Raw genomic sequence first — 20,639 nt, 5'->3', positions numbered from 1 at the left:
GGGGATCAAGACACTCACTGGGTACAAAAGACATCACCTTACCTGACGCCCTAAACCAGTTCTTCGCCTGCTTTGACAAACAAAACAGGGACACCATCACCTAATCTTGTTCCTCTATTTACTTGTTTAACTTTTGGTTTTTAGCTTGTTCCTCTATTTACTTGTTTCTTTGTTTACCAACCAATTGATCCTTTGAGTATTTTCATCTAATCTTTACAGAATTTTTCCGAAACATTTTCAAGCATTTGAATCTTTCTGTTTTTTTTCTTCTTGAAACCTCATAAATGGTGAACTAAAAACCCTGGAATAGTTTGAAACACTGAAATTGTTTCAGTTGAAACTGACGAAGTCATACGTGTGTGTGTGTGTGTGTGTGTGTGTGTGTGTGTGTGTGTGTCCGAAGGCATCTTCTTCAGTAACAGCTTGTGTTGCCTGTGGGACAACACTCACCCATCCGCACTCACCCACACACACACGCACACACACACACACACACACACAGTGCTTCTGCTTCAGGCCTGTAGCTCATTAAAAATTCAACACATGGCCATGCATACACAAACACACACAGTAAACACTTGAACTCTTGTGATCTTGTTATTAATTACTGTATTATTGTATTAAAATGAGACAGACGGACAGATGGTATGAACTCTGACCCACTTTTGCTGGACCGAGTTTATTTACGTTGTGTGTCACAGTTGGGACTCCTGCGTCGTTCCGCTCGCAGCATTGAGTCAAAGACAGCTGGATCCTCTTTGGTTTATTCCTGAAGATGTTTCTCTTCTTCAGTTCAATTATAGCCCAACTATTCTTGTCCAACTATTTTTGGCCTTTTTTCCATGTTTCCGCCCAGTCTGTAACATCCAGTCCTCTCTCGCTGCAGTCCTCGCCCAGGTTAAGACCCTGACATGCACTGAGATGATTCAGGACAGACCCTGAAATATGCTCTGGTCACAAGACAATTAACATTCATCTTTGAATTCATGTCTGCAACAGCAAAATGATCTTTCCACACTGATGAATCGGTTATTATGACCAACTGATCCTTGGAGGATGTCAAGATGCTTTGCAAAATGTTTAATGCCTTACTTGGACTCATATTTCTGCACAGTAGTAATTCTCCTTTACCCCATTGGTGCACTGCATGTAGTCACAGGCTGTCTTCCATTTGAAAACTTTCCGGTGTGATATTTCAGCTGGAACGCTTCCTCGAGTCAGACTTCTAAGTTGGTAACACATGGAAGAGCCAGCGCAGCAAACCTTTACAACCACTACTGTGTATTTGTGACTTGTTAAATAGGCCATACAGAGACCAGGTACTGTGAATCTGAGAAACAAAACAAAACAAAACCCCCTTAAAATAACAAGAAACAGCCAGTATGCTGTTGTGTCACTCCTAGATCAGACAGTTTGACATCTGGGGGAAAAGGAGCAGTGTACTACAAGTGAGGTCACATCTGCTGGCACAGCCTGGCCTAACTTTGTGTGAATCCCCTTGTCCCCACAGCTGGGTTTTAGATAAGAGATCGTGGTGGTTTTTACTGCTATTTTTATGTTATATCAGAAAAGAAGCTTGGACAGACTATACGGAAAGGATGCTTAAACTGTTTGGAAAGAGGTTTTATTTGAGTGGCGGCATGTTTCATCCAGGGGAACACTGCAACAAGTACTCACTCCTATGAAAGGTCGATAAAACGTGCAGGACTGCACTGTTTGAATGCAAATCGACCAATGCTGGGAGCATCACTGGACCCTTCCATGAACCTCCATGATCGTGTTTAGCCCCTTTTTCATTAGCATCTACTCAGATCAACTCACCACGGGTCATCACAGTTTTCAGGGTTTTCCATTTGGTCATAGTACCTGATACAAGGCAATGAAATATAATCAGAATGCATGCCACTGATTGGCTGGTCAGTAGCGATGAGTCATCAGCAGAGATGGGCAGTAACGCGTTACTGTAATCTGATTACTTTTTTCAGGTAACGAATAAAGTAAGGGATTACTGTTACAAAAATGGTAATTAGATTACCGTTACCTTCCCGTAGGAACGCTGCGTTACTGCGTTACTAAAACCGTGATTTTTTTGCGAGAATGTCTCATGAAAGTGAAGTAAGCGAGTGCGCCGTTAGTGACAACAGCTGTGTGCAGATCAACAATGGATCATATATCGAGTGCGGGCGAGAGTATGAGCATGCAGCGTTTAAAGCGTGGAAGTACTGACCTTACTTTGAGTTTGATTCCATAAAAAGTGACAAAAACATTAGTGTCCGTTGTGTGTGGGAAGAAAACTTCTTTTTACAGCGAAAAAACCCCCTAAACTTCCAAGCAAGCACCGAGTGCGCTACCACGTAATGGGAAATTCACAGAGAAACTCGCGGATTCTTCCACTGACCGCTGCGGCACACCTGCACCAGGGTAAACCTCCGCCTACCCCACTCCTGCTTTACAGGTGAAAATAGAGCAACAGGACCGCTAGTCTTTGATTTTATTTATATTCTGCTGTGTTTTACTTGCATCTATTTGAAAGAGTGAGTGTAAACACACACACAAAAAAAATATTTTGTGTGCTGGAATGTGCAGAAAATAGGTTTAAATGTTAAACAAATTTATTCCAGTCAGAGAATGTTGCATATAATTATATTTTTTAAAAGATTAAAACGAATAAAAAGAAGTTTTAAAAAGGGACTTTTCCATTTGATTACATTTTGTATGATGGATTATGCAGAAAAAGTAGAATTGGGCTGAAAGATCTATCGCTTTATCACCTCTTCAGGTTGTAAGTCATGTTTTTAAAAAGTAACTAAGTAACTAAGTAATTAATTACTTTTGAAAATAAGTAATCAGTAAATTAACGGGATTACTTTTTTTGGGAAGTAATCGGTATTTAGTTACTGATTACTTTTTTCAAGTAACTTGACCAACACTGGTCATCAAAGCGTCTCGTTTACAAATATCAAAAATCAGCCTTTTTTGAAACCCATTAATGAGGGAAATGGCTACAAAAACCACGTTTTTGTATTCCCGGGTCTGATGAAAAGCCACAGATCGAGGAGCAGGTATATTCTCTCCTCAACGTCCACCTTTGTTGTAGCGTTTGTTTCACATACTAATTACGTCACGGGATAATGGGCCGTGAGGCTATATTGACAACCACGCACACTAGGAGGTACTTGATTGTAAAGGACAACCAGCCAATCCGAGTCGAGCTGTGTTGAGTTGATCCAAATAGGTACTAATGGAAAAGGGGCTTTTGTGTCCTTCACACTTTGAAGGACGTGTGAGGTCACATGCATGTGTCATCACACACAAAAGTATGAAGTGATTTCAGGATGTGGTGTCAGAGTATCGTCCTTCCTCGTGTGGTGAGGCGCAATCCTCTCTGCTGTCATCTACAGTGGGGCAAAAAGTATTTAGTCAGCCACCGATTGTGCAAGTTCCCCCACTTAAAATGATGACAGAGGTCAGTAATTTGCACCAGAGGTACACTTCAACTGTGAGAGACAGAATGTGAAAAAAAAATCCATGAATTCACATGGTAGGATTTGTAAAGAATTTATTCGTAAATCAGGGTGGAAAATAAGTATTTGGTCACCTCAAACAAGGAAAATCTCTGGCTCTCACAGACCTGTAACGTCTTCTGTAAGAAGCTTTTCTGTCCCCCACTCGTTACCTGTATGAATGGCACCTGTTTGAACTCATCATCTGTATAAAAGACACCTGTCCACAGCCTCAAACAGTCAGACTCCAAACTCCGCCATGGCCAAGACCAAAGAGCTTTCGAAGGACACCAGGAAAAGTATTGTAGACCTGCACCAGACTGGGAAGAGTGAATCTACAATAGGCAAGCAGCTTGGTGTGAAAAAATCAACTGTGGGAGCAATCATCAGAAAATGGAAGACATACAAGACCACTGATAATCTCCCTCGATCTGGGGCTCCACGCAAGATCTCATCCCGTGGGGTCAAAATGATCATGAGAACGGTGAGCAAAGATCCCAGAACCACACGGGGGGACCTGGTGAATGACCTGCAGAGAGCTGGGACCAAAGTAACAAAGGTCACCATCAGTAACACACTACAACGGCAGGGAATCAAATCCCGCAGTGCCAGACGTGTTCCGCTGCTGAAGCCAGTGCATGTCCAGGCCCGTCTGAAGTTTGCCAGAGAGCACATGGATGATACAGCAGAGGATTGGGAGAATGTCATGTGGTCAGATGAAACCAAAGTAGAACTTTTTGGTATAAACTCAACTCGTCGTGTTTGGAGGAAGAAGAATACTGAGTTGCATCCCAAGAACACCATACCTACTGTGAAGCATGGGGGTGGAAACATCATGCTATGGGGCTGTTTTTCTGCCAAGGGGACAGGACGACTGATCCGTGTTAAGGACAGAATGAATGGGGCCATGTATCGTGAGATTTTGAGCCAAAACCTCCTTCCATCAGTGAGAACTTTGAAGATGAAACTAGGCTGGGTCTTCCAACATGACAATGATCCAAAACACACCGCCCGGGCAACAAAGGAGTGGCTCCGTAAGAAGCATTTGAAAGTCCTGGAGTGGCCTAGCCAGTCTCCAGACCTCGACCCCATAGAAAATCTGTGGCGGGAGTTGAAAGTCCGTGTTGCTCGGCGACAGCCCCAAAACATCACTGCTCTCGAGAAGATCTGCATGGAGGAATGGGCCAAAATACCAGCTACTGTGTGTGCAAACCTGGTAAAGACCTATAGTAAACGTTTGACCTCTGTTATTGCCAACAAAGGTTATGTTACAAAGTATTGAGTTGTATTTTTGTTATTGACCAAATACTTATTTTCCACCCTGATTTACGAATAAATTCTTTACAAATCCTACCATGTGGATTCATGGATTTTTTTTTCACATTCTGTCTCTCACAGTTGAAGTGTACCTCTGGTGCAAATTACTGACCTCTGTCATCATTTTAGGTGGGGGAACTTGCACAATCGGTGGCTGACTAAATACTTTTTTGCCCCACTGTACAAGCTGACAGCAAATGTTGCTCTTCACAGATTTTCTTCCATCAGCGTCCGGAAGACCAATTTATTATACTTCTACTTCTATGCCCTCTACTTCCACTTCTTTTGCATTTGCTTCCAACTTTGTATTATAATGTCAGTGTAACAGATGGTCCATGACAGGTGCGTCGATGACGGTCAGACCTTCCTTGAGTAGGTCTTGAAAAGCTTTGAGCTGTTCTTGAGCTCACAAACCTCGTACAATATGAATCCCCATGAAGATACAAAGACGAGGGTGGAGCACATCTCTGAAGAATGGAGAAGCACTTCATCTTGATCAGGGTGGGGTCCATTTGGTGGAGTTGTCCATCTCCAAGGTATCAAAAAACCCCAACCCAGACTTGAATATTTCACCACCGTGTTTCACTTCCACTTCAAAAACCCTTTATTCCTTAGCCCAACCCAAAAACTGAGGTTACTATCAGACAGACTTCTTTTGACAAAGCATTTTCAGTCTTGAGTTACATTTTGACTCTTGTGCTTATTAAGTAAATGTTGGGTTTCTTTAATCTCTCAATGAGCAGAGTGTGTGTTCACTTTTGTGTGCACTGCTCCCTTAGAAACCTTCAGTCGGATCATGATTTCATGCTGAGGAATGATCTCTTTGCTGTAATTAATAAACTAACTTCAGGTTCCCATGTTTTCCACCATCACATCCTACTTATGACATAATGTAAACTACAAGTTCATTTATTAATTGAACTCACTTCTGGTTTGTCCACTCAATCCACCCGAGTGACATCTGGATCAACAGAAGATTTTAGGAATATTTTAGGAATTGCAATCTTGTGTGCAAAAAAAGTTAGCAAGGTGAAGGCTTCAGATTTGTTGCTCCCAAATATTTATTTTACATTTCACCTCTTCTAGTTTCCACATCCTTAAACCATTTGATTATTTCCAGGTTTACTTGAAAATCAGATTTGATGTGCTTTCAGACTGTATTGAGTGTAAAGATGTTGGATTTTTTTTGTCATAGTTCTTTTGAAAGACGTGAAAAAGTAGCTTAAAACTGAAACAAACTGGCATGATGTATGTGACTGACTGGAACACTCTCTCTCTCTCTCTCTCTCTCTCTCACACACACACACACACACACACTGAAGCCTGATGGAACCAATTAGCAGACGTTATCATGGCCTGGAGACGTCACAAGCTGTTCACACACCCCCATCCTCCCCTCCTCCCTCCGGGGGGTCTCTGTGTGTGTGTGTGTGTGTGTGTGTGTGTGTGTGTGTGCGGGTGTGTTTGTGTGTGTGTGTGTGTGCGGGTGCGGGTGTGTCACAGCACATACATCACTCCTAAAATATTTACAGTCCTCTGTGTGTTACGGTTTATATTACTGACCTACATTAATCTGTGTGTGTGTGCGTCTGATGTCATGGCTATCTGTCAATGACCTCAGTCACAGGAACATCACCATATTTGGCTGGAAACACACTTCACAATACTCTGTGTGTCCTCATGTTTAACATCAGGCAGTTTTCTGTCTGAGAGGTTCCTCACACTCAGCTACATTTGTCTCCCACATTAAAGCCCTCCATCCACACCAAATCTACATCTCACTGCATCCATGAGCTGCTCAGTGAGAGTTGAGACTGCGTGGGCATTAAAAATCACACAGACTCGAAATGTCACTTTTTTCCACCAAAATGCTCCATGACTCACTGTCGGAGCACATCCTTTCCGGTTCAGTCATCAGTACATATGACTAACATGCATGGTCTGAATTACCGTGGAACCGCCTCTGAAAATGGAAAATGTAATAAGCGCCCCATTCAACTTTAAAGACATGGGGAACAAAAGCATGGATTCAAGATTCAAATTCTAAAACCCTGAGACACTAAGGTGACCCACAGCATTTCCATACACAACAGTCTGTGTAATGAAAGCTGTAAGTGCCTATTTGATTATCATTTATTCGTCATTGCTCATGAGCAGCTTCATGGATTTGGTGTCATGTCAGCAACCTGCTGGAAATAATTCAGCGCCGTCTGCTTTTTGATTCTGTTAACTCTATCCCAGAATATCGTGTCGCGAAATCGATCAATGTAGAGCAGTGAGACAAACCACGGAGACCCCAGAAAAGTGCAATCAAACGGTGAGTTTATTAACAGCCAGGAGAAAACATCAGCATATGTCTTCTGACAAAAATACATATGGAGAACACTTATAAAGCAGTGGGGTATAAGCCCCCCCATGGCGTCAATTACAGATTAAAATAGGTTAAAGACATTAGTTACAGTGAATGGTACATCTTGTACATCTTTAATGGCTATAAACAGACATAGAACTTCTCTTTTCTATAACACCTTCCATACAAGGTAATAAACTTCAAGCCCTCAGGGTCTCTGGGGCTAATTATTGACTCTGGTCATCTGTTGCCAAGTTGACTAAAATATAGTTAGAAGCTAAATGAGTTAAGGCCTCAGGCCTGACACATTCCTAGATTATATGTATTATATGTATTGTAAGCATGTATTGCAGTTATCCTTCTATGCTCTAGTCTCTAACACAATAGATTGTGAAGACGTCGCGCTTCACAAAGCTTAAGACCCTCTGTAGACTAAGCAACAACTCTTAATGAGCACAAATACTATGCAATGTGTATGAAATACTTCTGTTAACATGATGGAAGGATCCTCAAATGAACATCTTCAATAAACAACTTTAATGCAATATCAATACTGTGAGAAATATTATTAGATGAAACAATGCTGTAAAGAATGTTATCAATGCAGTTATAATGATGCAGATTATATGGCAGCAATAAAAGAATTTCTGTATCTCCACAATCGACTCCTCTGATTGAGGTTTACTCTAACTCCCACATTACCTTTCTATAAGAGAGGGTCAGACCAGGCTTAAATATTCTGTGAGTGTCTAATTATGGGTAAAATACAAATAAAAACACACCATGCAACTTCACATACAGCAAATTCTGCTGTATATGATTTTGACTGACTTCAGCTGCTATGTAATCATTCTTTATTAACTACAGCAACAACGAAGCAGCAAAGCAGAACTTCTTTAGATTAAATAAACAGTTTAAGCCATGACTATTTATAGCTCTCTGTGTCTTTTTCTCTAAACTGTGTCAGTGTTGAGGGAAATGTGGATGGATGCAGACAGTAGTTCAGTATGTACAGGAGGAATAAACAGTCATTTCCTTCTATTTTCAGTAATGTCAGCAGCTGCACCCACCTCCACCCTGACTGTATGCAGTCTGCACACACACACACACACACACACACACACACACACACACACACACACACACACACACACACACACAGAGTCGTTGAGATGAAAGCTCTGTATCTGGCTCTTATTCGACTGATCTGTGATCAATTCATGTGAACGCAGCAGGAATTTGCTGTCATTAGCATACCACAGATAACACACACACACGCACGCACACACACACACACACACACACACGCACACACACACGCGCGCATGCAGAACTTTAATCTGTGACTGTTTTTGTCTTTGTGTGGAGAGAGCCGGCGAACAAAAAAAAAAAAATTTTTATAGACCTGCAGGTTTTGGTCTTTATTTGGCAGAACATGAAAAATCAACTAAAAGACTAAAGAGATGTGTAAAATTGGAACTAAATATTCAACTGAAAATAAAGAAACAAACATCAAAACTAAATTAGGATAAATAAAAAAATGCTGATTAAAACTAAATAAAATGAGCATGTACACCCAATTAAACAGCTAAACAGCTGAGCTTAATATAACTCAAAGTAAACTGGAGCTGCCTCGTGATGGATCATGAATAGGAACGATCAAAATCCTTCAGAAAACATTTACTTTGAGCAGCATTTGATGAACTCACACATTTGCTTTCGATTGTTAGTGAGGTAAGGCCTCTGAATTCGTGCTTCAGTATAATGTTACACAGATTTTCTTGCTGATGTTTGCTTTCCTGTTGCCATGACTCCCTGATCTGATGGTTGCTTAAAAATGCTGAATGCTAACTGCAGATAACTTCTGCACTGCTGCTGCTGCAGCTGCATGAAGAAACTACCGGTAGGTCTTTTATCTTCTTCTTTGTTGCTATTATACCAAATCACTTTTCTGTATCTGTAAACACTGAGACATGTCACAGCTTCAGGAAGCAGAAGAGAGAAAGCAGCGTTGAAAGGCCGCTCACTTATCAAATTCACTGGATGAAGACTTTACTTGATGGAGTTTGGCTCAGAGTTGCACAGCAGCATAGCCTGCACTGCTGCACACACTGTTTCCACTTCACGCCAGTGCAATTTAATGAAGTGCTGCCAAATCCTCAAAACTACAAGTTAACATTCATGTTCACATCACTGTCAGTGTGGCACATTTTAATGCCAGAGAGGCAGTTATGATGAATGTGCATGTTGGCTTTTTGACTTTGTGAACTGTTTTTGAAGAATGCTCTAAAAGCAATAAAGTGATTAACTATCTTTAATTCTTTGGCTTGTTTCTGGGCTTCTCTGAAAAGTAGGGACACCCGCCTGCAGCACACTGCTCTGAAAGGAAATTAGTGAGAATTAAATGAGAATTAAGTGTGCTGACACGTCATTAGTTAGTGAAGACTTGTCTTTTGTAATTCTGGCAAATGTTGAGCTGAGTTTTAAGTTTTAACAGTCTGATTACTCCTGCATTGTTACAAGCTCACCTCTCTGTGCCATTCAGGTCATTGTATCACTCAGTGAAACACCTGACGACCATAAAAAAATCACAACAACAACCAAGCCTCTTCTTGTTCCTCCTTTTTGCTTTACGTAGGGTAAGGGGGACAAAAATCAGGAGGTAAAGGGTCTCACATACCCCAGAAACTGTGAGAACTGTGACAGTGAGTGAAAAGAAAGAGGAAACGAAAGAGAACAGAGGAAGTGTCGGAGCAGTGGGCTGTCAGCACATTCACATGTAGCACAAAACCACCATCATACTGTATCTGCATGACAACCAGTATTGTTGCTCTCTATATGACAAAGAGAACCTATATGCTTACTGGCTGTGTGTGTATGGGCTCTCTGTCTTTGCCCTGTTTTGTTTTCAAACGGGATTTTTCTCTGCAGCAGTTTATTTGTCACCATCATCAAGATGCTAAAAGAGGCTTACAGTATGCTAGCTGTAGTTTTTCTGCTAAGTACTTCTTAGGAAATGTTTGTGCAACCACAAAAATTAAACATCTTCAGAAACCTAAAGAAGTTCAGTTGCCTTCTTCAGCCCTCTTTGTACTCACAAATCACTAAGAGGATCTTAATTGCTGTTAGTATTTTCAATTCAATTCAATTCAATTCAATTTTATTTATATAGCGCCAAATCACAACAAAAGTCGCCTCAAGGCGCTTCATAGATACAGAGAAAAACCCAACAATCATATGACCCCCTATGAGCAAGCACTTTGGCGACAGTGGGAAGGAAAAACTCCCTTTTAACAGGAAGAAACCTCCGGCAGAACCAGGCTCAGGGAGGGGCGGCCATCTGCTGCGACCGGTTGGGGTGAGAGAAGGAAGACGGGATAAAGACATGCTGTGGAAGAGAGACAGAGGTTAATAACAGATATGATTCAATGCAGAGAGGTCTATTAATACATAGTGAGTGAGAAAGGTGACTGGAAAGGAAAAACTCAATGCATCATGGGAATCCCCCGGCAGCCTACATCTATTGCAGCATAACAAAGGGAGGATTCAGGGTCACCTGGTCCAGCCCTAACTATATGCTTTAGAAAAAAGGAAAGTTTTAAGCCTAATCTTAAAAGTAGAGATAGTGTCTGTCTCCCGAATCCAAACTGGAAGCTGGTTCCACAGAAGAGGGGCCTGAAAACTGAAGGCTCTCCCTCCCATTCTACTTTTAAATACTCTAGGAACAACAAGTAGGCCTGCAGAGTGAGAGCGGAGCGCTCTAATAGGGTGATATGGTACTACAAGGTCATTAAGATAAGATGGGGCCTGATTATTTAAGACCTTGTATGTGAGGAGCAGGATTTTGAATTCAATTCTGGATTTAACAGGAAGCCAATGAAGGGAAGCCAAAACAGGAGAAATATGCTCTCTCTTTCTAGTCCCTGTCAGGACTCTTGCTGCAGCATTTTGGATTAGCTGAAGGCTTTTCAGTGAGTTTTTTGGACATCCTGATAATAATGAATTACAGTAGTCCAGCCTGGAAGTAATAAATGCATGAACTAGTTTTTCAGCGTCACTCTGAGACAGGATATTTCTAATTTTAGAGATGTTGCGCAAATGGAAGAAAGCAGTCTTACATATTTGTTTAATATGTGCGTTGAAGGACATGTCCTGGTCAAAAATGACTCCAAGGTTCCTCACCGCGTTACTGGAGGCCAAGGTAATGCCATCCAGAGTAAGAATCTGATTAGATACCATATTTCTAAGATTTTCAGGGCCGAGTACAATAACCTCAGTTTTATCTGAATTAAGAAGCAGAAAGTTAGCAGCCATCCAGGTCTTTATGTCTTTAAGACATTCCTGCAGTTTAACTAATTGGTGTGTGTTATCTGGCTTCATGGACAGATAGAGCTGGGTGTCATCTGCATAGCAGTGAAAATGTATGCTATGTCTTCTAATGATACTGCCTAAGGGAAGCATGTATAATGTAAACAGAATTGGTCCTAGCACTGAACCCTGTGGAACTCCATAATTAACCTCAGTGTGTGAAGAGGACTCTCCATTTACATGCACGAATTGGAGTCTATTAGATAGATATGATACAAACCACTGCAGCGCAGTACTTGTAATACCTACAGCATGTTCTAATCGCTCTAATAGGATATTATGGTCAACAGTATCGAACGCTGCACTGAGGTCTAGCAGGACAAGCACAGAGATGAGTCCACTGTCAGAGGCCATAAGAAGATCATTTGTAACCTTCACTAAAGCTGTTTCTGTGCAGTGATGAGCTCTGAAACCTGACTGAAACTCTTCAAATAAACCATTCCTCTGCAGATGATCTGTTAGCTGTTTGACAACTACTCTTTCAAGGATTTTTGATATGAAAGGAAGGTTGGAGATTGGCCTATAATTAGCTAAGACTGCTGGGTCTAGAGATGGCTTTTTGAGTAAAGGTTTAACTACAGCCAGCTTGAAGGCCTGTGGTACATAGCCGATTATTAGAGATAGGTTGATCATATTTAAGATCGAAGAATTAATTAATGGCAGGACTTCTTTGAGCAGTTTTGTAGGAATGGGGTCTAAAAGACACGTTGATGGTTTGGAGGAAGTAATTATTGAAGTTAACTCAGAAAGATCAATTGGAGAAAAAGAGTCTAACTTAATATCAATGGTACTAAGAGTAGCTGTAGATAATATTACATCTGTGGGATGATTATTGGTAATTTTTTCTCTAATGATAAAAATTTTATTTGTGAAGAAGTTCATGAAGTCATTACTAGTTAACGTTAAAGGGATGGTTGGCTCAAAAGAGCTCTGACTTTTTGTCAGCCTGGCTACAGTGCTGAAGAGAAACCTGGGGTTGTTCTTATTTTCTTCAATCAGTGATGAATAGTAAGATGTTCTGGCTTTGCGGAGGGCTTTCTTATAAAGCAGCAAACTATTTCTCCAGGCTGAATGATGATCCTCTAGATTTGTGACACGCCATTTCCTCTCCAGATTACGAGTCATCTGCTTTAGGGTACGTGTTTCAGAATTATACCACGGAGTCAGGTACTTCTGATTTGAGGCCTTAGTTTTCACAGGAGCTACAGTATCCAGAGTCGTACGTAGTGAGGAGGTGAAATTATTAACAAGATAATCGACCTCTGTTGGGGTAGCGTTCAGATAGCTGCTTTGCTCTGTGTTGGTACAGGGCATTGGAGATGATAACAGTGGGTGGATTATATTCTTAAACTTAGTTACAGTGCTTTCAGAAAGACATCTACTTTGATAAAGTCTACTCTTCACCGCTGTGTAATCAATTATTGTAAAAGTAAATGTTATCAGGAAATGATCAGACAGGAGAGGGTTTTCAGGAAACACTGTTAAATGTTCAGGTTCGATGCCATATGTTAAAACAAGATCTAGAGTGTGATTAAAGTGGTGGGTGGGTTCTTTTACATTTTGAGAGAAACCAATTGAGTCTAATAACAGATTAAATGCCATGTTGAGGCTGTCATTTTTAGCATCTACATGGATGTTAAAATCACCCACAATAATTATTTTATCTGAGCTCAGAACTAAATTAGATATAAAGTCTGAGAAATCAGACAGAAACTCTGTGTAAGGCCCAGGTGGACGATAGATGATAACAAGTAAGACTGGTTTCTGAGTTTCACAGCTGGGGTGGACAATGTTAAGCATCAGGCTTTCAAATGAATTAAAAGTCTGTCTTGGTCTTTCATTAATTAATAGGCTGGTGTGAAAAATTGCTGCCACACCGCCTCCTCGGCCTGTGCTTCGAGATTTCTGGTAGTTAGAATGGCTCGGGGGTGTTGATTCATTTAAACTAACATAATCATCCTGCTGCAACCAGGTTTCTGTAAGGCAGAGTAAATCAATTTGTTGATCAATTATTAAGTCATGTACTAACAGAGACTTGGAGGAGAGAGACCTAATATTTAATAATCCACATTTCACTGTTTTACTCTTTGGTTCAGATGTGGATACTGTATTGTTCTTTCTTTGTGATTGTTTATGTTTAAGTTGTTTGTTGCTGGTTTTTAGTTTGTTTTTTGTCTTTTTGGAAGCTGACACAGTCTCTATGGAGATGGGTTTTTGGGGGGGTAGCAGGAGGAGAGAAGCTGCAGAGAAGCGTGTAAGACTGCAACTCTGCTTCCTGGTCCCAACTCTGGATAGTCATATTTTGGGGGGTTTAATAAATTTGTCCATATTTCTAGAAATGAGAGCTGCTCCATCCAAAGTGGGATGGATGCCGTCTCTCCTAACAAGACCAGGTTTCCTCCAGAAGGTTTGCCAATTATCTATGAAGCCCCATATTAAATCGTCCCCTGCTGAATGTCCGTGCCAATCTTTATCTTTAGTCTCCTGTGTGAAAAGTCTTCACTGTCCTTACAAATACAGGTAAAAATTACACCAAAATGATGTTGCTGTTGTTGTTATTTTTTTCCAAAAAATATCTCTTCCTGGTTGTTTTGTTTTGCATACAGAGCTGAGGTCATGCAAGTCAGTGATTCCAAACAATATGAGTCATGTATTCTTATCATTAGTCAGTTTAGGAGAATTCAAAGTCATCCGTATCTTAAAATCTTCTAGACAGTCAGCTAAATCATCAGCATTATGAAGCATGGCTTTTTATAAAAAAAAAAGAAGTAAAACCATCGGGAGCATAGCAAGTATCAAGAGCCAACAGTGGATCCCCAAATGACCCCTCATGTGAGTGGATTTTTTTTAAAGGACGATGGTTCTCCAATCTTAACTGTAAAGCCTCTGTTGGTTAAATAAGATTTAAACCACAGGAAAGAAATTCCTTTGTTTCTGACCAAGTGGTCTAACTGAGGTGAGGGCACCATGATCTATGGCAGCCTTGGACAACTGCAGGCCTCGAGGTTTTAGATCTCACCCTGGGTCTACACACCTGAATCAAATGATTAGTTCATTGCCAGGCCTCTGGAGAACTTCAAGACATGTTTAGGAGGTCATTTAGCCATTTAAATCAGCTGTGATGGATCAAGGACACAGCTAAAACCTGCAGGACCACTGGTCCTCGAGGCCTGGGTTTGGACACCACTGATCTATGGTAGCAAAAGCAGTGCTGTGGTATGCTAAAATATGCTAAAAGTGAGTTAGAAATGATTAAAAGGCCATTCAGGCCCCTGGTAGAGCAAGTATGTCAGACCCCGTTTCAGTAAAGAGTACTGAAACACAGAGAGCCAGAGAGCTCATTGCACTGCAACACAACCAAACACAAAGTGAATCAGGAAAACCTCTTCTGTGAACACATGTGGTTCAAATAAACACAACCAAAAAGAAGTTGCGCAAATGACAATGGAAACATTTTCAGGCAACACAAAAAAAACGTTAAGTTAAACACACTGCTCACCAGTGGCTGTGTTATCGTCACAAAGCACTGAACTCCAGCCAGGTTCATCACTTTGTTGTGACCCCTGGAAGGACGTTGTGTTGTCCTCTGGGCTGAATGAAGTGCCTTCCTGTTGTGTTGTGAGTTTCCGTATTTGGATGTGTTGCGTGTGTTTGCAGTGCATTTTTGTCAAATTGATAACACATTATTGCTTCATTCACATCTGATTTTGCTCTTCGTCCTCATCTTCTGAGAAGTATCAGAACAATCCACCTCCTCAGATACTGTTGGAATAACAGCTTTAAACTTCTCACAGAAAGCTGTTACTTGTGTCTATCAGTCACGTGAGAGCCAGCAGTATATAAATGTTTTTTAGAGATATACGTTGCAACAATCAAACTAGGTACAGCACAGTGGCAGATCTAAAAAATTCAGATGTGGGAGCAAAGGAGGGGCGAGGGATCTAGGCAGGGTGGCACATCCCTCTTCAAGTGAAGTATGTGGAAATCTCCTACATGTAAACAGAGTCAACAAAATATCCACGGCTCTACAACAGGTGGGCAGTTGCCCAACCCTGCCCCCCTGTAGATCCACCCCTGGTACAGCAGGTATGTTGAGCCCTGAATTTCTCATATTTGCACAGTACAACTCACAAACACTGGTTATTCAGACCCCCACCCCAAAGCTGCAGTTTGTTCTTCTTCAATTTATCAAACATTATTGTAAAATTGTTCTACAATGTGTTGATGATTTTTGCAGATTGATGAAACTCTATCTTCGTTTACTTCTGAGAAACTCTGCCTCTCTAATTGTACATTGACTCAGTTTAAACACTTGATATGTACTATTGTGAATAAAATGTTCTTCTTTTATTTTTTTTGCACAACACCCCAACTTTTCGGGAAGTTGGTGTTGTGCAGAAAACAATGACAGTGATTGCGAGATTTTAGCTGAAGCTGACAAAAGTCACAAGAGTGACACCTGCACTGCTGATGTAATAATAATAATAAAAAAAAAACGAAACAAACCCAAACCTTAAGTATCTTTTATATAAACTAAAACTCAAAAATTTATTCTTCAAAAGTTCATTTATTTAAATGAATGTAATGATTACGTAAATGTAACATTTTATATTCCATGTAACAAAATTATATGGACAATTTACATGTTATCAAATTACTTTTGATAGTAATCATTTTGGGCATAAATATGATTTAAATGTAACCAGTGTCATTAATTTCATGACTTCCCGAGCTCAAAAGAACATGAATCGGTTCAAAATAAAGCAACTAGTTAACTACTCCACTCCATTTATCAGACAGTCTGGCTTACAATAAAGATTTCTGTGGTTTTACTGAGATATTTGAAAAATCTATGTGAGATTTCCCAGCTTTATCTGACAGAAATATTGTGTAACATGGACCCTAATGTGACCCCAACCATGTACGGATTACTAAACAGCCCTACAGAGGACTCTACTGCCTATTTATAAGTTGTTGTTTAAAATGAAAACAGTATGGGTGAAAGTGCCTAATGAGTCTTAAGCTACAACAGCCAGAAGGCAAAACATTCCTAAGATATTTTTTCCCTCACATGGACACTCTGCGGGAAAAAAAAGAGCATTAGTTCAGTTTGTCCTTAAGGAACGTGATACTTTATGCTAATCAGTGGCTTTGTCTTCAGGTTGGACTTAAAGGTACATATTGTAAATTTTTGTTTAGCTACTGTCTCAAACTGAGCAAAATTAACGTAAGCTATCAACAGAGGTTAAAGAGACAACCAATACAACAAAACCACTGTCAAAAAAACACTGAGCTGACGAGATATTTACTCAAGTTAAAATGTAGCAGGGCCGCACTTTTCTGTAGCATCAATTTGTAGCCCAAGACGGTAACGATTCAATGGCATCGATGACATTCACATGTTTTTATTTGCAAAGGCAGCCTAGAAAATATGAAGGCTTCTCAAGGAAATCAGGCTGAGACAACAATACAAATAAGAAAAGAATAAGTGCACACATTTGAAAACACACCTACGGGCACAAAGTATTTCCCCTGATAAGTTTCAAGAAAGTGAGAACATGATACATCCTTGGAGTTATGTGGTTAAAGTTATTTACTGTCGCTACTTTCACTTAGCTCCACAATTTACTCTGTGTGCTGGATATTAACCTATTCAGTGTTAATTCCCAGAGTGGTTTTGTGTCCGCTCAAGCAGGTTCAGCATTTGATTGTGATTCTGCAATTTTTACAATAAAGCCACAAGCTTCTCTAGCAAAGAAGATAAACCCCAAACCACATGCTTTCAGTGACTAATAACAATCTTCTGTTGTTAGCAGCCAACATCCTCTCTGGTGCTAGGCATATCCGCTGCCAGAAAATTGGTTGCTACAGTGTTCACGGGGTGAAGATTGGTGAGGAGTGCACAAAGTTCCTTTTCTTTTAGCTGTTATGGTTACACCATCTGCGCACTCATAGTGTACTACATGTAGCCATACTCTTGTCAGTATGAATCCACATCCATCCATCCAGCTTTTGTGATGTTCAATTGAGACAGTTTGCCAGTCTGCCAAAGCACTAACACAACCTACTTTAAATGCACATTTGCACATAAAATAGCATGCACCAGTATATAAGCATTTGAGATCAAACTAGTGTTAAATGTATATAAAACTTTGTGTGACCACAGTAACAGTGCTTCAGCCACCAGTAGAGGTTAGCTAACCTTATTATTCTGTGTTAAGCTTGCATGACTTTCTTTCTTTCTTACTTTTTAAACATATGGACTCTCAGAGTGTGCAGAATAGTGGGAACAGAAGCTACATAATAACTTCAGGGTCATTAACAGGAAATACCAACAAACACACTGAGTGAATGTGTATGTGTGCGTGAAGCCGAGTTCCTGTCTGACATTCACCAAAGCAGCTTGTCTGCTCCATAACTGTCTTTCATGCTGTAGCTATTTTTATCTGAATGGCCAAAATCAGGCTGATTTTATGCGAGTTTTTCCGAGTCCTCTTTTCTGCTGAACGGGAGAAGTTTGTTACTTAAAGAAACTTAAAGGATGAGTTTTAATGTACTCCCTTAAAACGTTTGTGCTGCCTTTTGCTCATGTTTATGACTTTCTGCAAACATATCCTCTCATCTTTTCTTTGGTTTATTTAATCACGACTGGCTGAAAGTCTGGATTGAATCACAGACTGGCTGGAGATCTTCAGTGACTTTGCTAGGAAATCTACCCCCCCACCACTACCCAATCTCCACCTAAACATGGCTAACACCAGCTGTTCATCACTACAAACTACTTCACATTACTTATGCAGTCATTGTTTACTGAGTCCAGTAACAGTGAATTAAACAGTTGGAGTCACACAAAGTACTTCTGATGTAGTTATTTATTTTTAGCGAGTAGCCGGATGGATCAGATGAAAGGCTGCTTTTTAGAAGAGCTTTTTTGTCTCCTTGGTGACCAACAGGCAACACTACAAAGCCGAAAGTCTACAGATGTGCTAAAAATCTGGAAAGGGGAATTACAGAAGTGCTACACACTATTATCCGCATGTTAATGCTCTCCCAGTGCAAAAATAGTGACCTTTACTGAAGAAGGAACTATGCTAATGATTTCACAAGGTTCTTGTCAAGAGACCTTTTCTATCATCCACTTATCATTGTAATATACACATGCTATAAACAGCAGGCTATAACCGGCTGCTATTTAAAGGAATCCCTCGTTATGTATCCAAATCTGACCACCAGAATCTGTACTGTTGTAAGTTACCTGAATACAGATGGACTTTGTGCGTTCTTTTGCACACATTTTTTGCTTTTGCTGGCTCCAAACACCATTTTGGTCAAGCATAACAGATTTCCAACAGCTAATCCAGATAAAAGTTGTTACAGAGTTCCCCGAGGGTGAATCCTGGTTATCCTACATTGGATCCATATTTTAGTTGTAACCAAGATCCTGCAAAACTAACACAGCCATCAACCATCAACCTGTTTGTTTGTTTGTTGTTGTTTTAAAAAAATTGGACACTGCCTGAAGTGCTGCTTCTCTGAACACAGCGTTAACAATACTTTAGATGGTCAGCTGACCAGAATTAGAGACCACATGATGGCTGAGACATTCCACCGTGCTCACACTGCAGACATAAACTACTTTAAATAGAAGCAAAAAGTACATTAGGAAAATGTAACATCCTCTTTCCATGCGTTTGTAAGCTTCTGGGAAAGTGAAACATATTCAGATAAGCTTGTTAATATTAGCAATGATGTCCACTAGATGATTTCTTGCTGTACTCTGAGTGATCAGCAGATCAGGTCTTTTTTTCTGTGTCTGGTGAAAAATGTCACAACAACAAGGAGTTTTGCATCCACTGCACTCGCTATGTTGCTTCATTATAATTCTCAAGACTAAGTTAGAGTTCTGGAGGAAACTATACGAGGTTATAATTCAGTAGCAGAGTAAGAAATACTCAGATCTATAAAGTAAAATTAGTATTGTAGAAATTGTTTCACAATTATATTACTGCATTTTAAAGTGTGAAAATGTTATTTTATTTTATTTTTAAATAATTTAGTTATATTTTCTGGCAGGAAAACAACCTGTACTGCAAAAATGATCCAAATTCCAAATAGTGATTTTTTATTTTTTATTTTTTGCCTTATTATTGTGAGTCTTACGAACATCACATTGGATTCAGTCGGGTTTTAATAGCACTTGAAACAATGCATATTGTGGATATTTTATTTTTTATACTTAATTTTTGTACTTTATACTTTTATACTTAATTAAACAATTTCTAGTATCTGTTCATTTATATTTTCAGAATTTTGAATTAAAAAAAAATTCAAATTCAACCTTTTATGAATATGAATTTGCAGGCCGCATAGTGCTTTATTCTTAAAGCTTCACGTGTTTCACAAATGAAAACAATAGAAACAATAGAAACATCCGTTGTGAGGATGGATTTTTTTTAGAATAAAGGAGTTTTTTAAACTTTAGAGCCACGACTGCTGTGTTTTCTGTCTTCACACTTTAAGAGAAGGACTTCTCATATTTGTTGTTTCTGAATATTTCCTGCGCGCATTGCACGGTTCAGACAGTCACATTAGATCAACGCTAACTTCATTCACACTTCAGTGACAACTGAAGACGAAACGACTCTAACACACTCACACACCGCGCGAGCTCAGGCGTGGCTTAGAAGAAGAAACACCGTTGCACACGCACGCGCGCAAATAGAGAGGGGAGGGTCTCCGCGCGCTCATCTCTCAGTTTCATTGACTCCATGTGAAACTCTGCTCAGCTCAAGTTTTCACTCTGTTTTCTGTTTTTAACATTCAAACTCTCTCGTCTTAGTTCTTCTTTCGTACTGCACGTGTTTGCCCGAATAAGAACACACAAGTCTCGTGCGAAGCCGGTCCACGCACGAGACTCTTTAGGAGACTTGGGGAGCAACAGGAGGATTTACGCACGAGCGAGACCCGCGGGGAATAATAAAGTGGATTTAACGGAGACGTCTTTCACGCGCTGCGGTTCTCCTGAGTCTGTCAGCCCCTGGACCTGTCTGACCCGGGATAACAGCTGTCTGACCCGGGGTAGGCTTTCTGCTGTCTGAGCG

General features: G+C 40.3%; 1 protein-coding gene across 3 annotated transcripts in view; it reads left to right on the top strand.

Annotated features, from left to right (window-relative positions):
- Positions 1-9,063: 9,063 nt before the first annotated feature.
- Positions 9,064-20,639, top strand: part of itga4 (integrin alpha 4) — a 36,503-nt gene continuing 24,927 nt past the window's right edge. The window contains exon 1 of one of the 3 annotated variants that reach the window (XM_085248509.1): positions 9,064-9,073. The gene's annotated coding sequence lies outside the window, so the exon portion shown is untranslated. Of the gene's footprint in view, positions 9,074-20,303 lie in introns of those variants that run through there. The other 2 variants (XM_085248506.1, XM_085248507.1) reach the window with 2 other exon arrangements.

The sequence above is a fragment of the Mchenga conophoros genome, linkage group LG16 (assembly GCF_057382185.1).
Source record: "Mchenga conophoros isolate Kocher_MC1m ecotype Shallow Benthic linkage group LG16, M_conophoros_male_GT1.1, whole genome shotgun sequence".
NCBI classification, from domain to species: domain Eukaryota; kingdom Metazoa; phylum Chordata; class Actinopteri; order Cichliformes; family Cichlidae; genus Mchenga; species Mchenga conophoros.
Note: the sequence above shows the minus strand (reverse complement) of the source record. Positions and strands in the feature narration are given on the sequence as shown.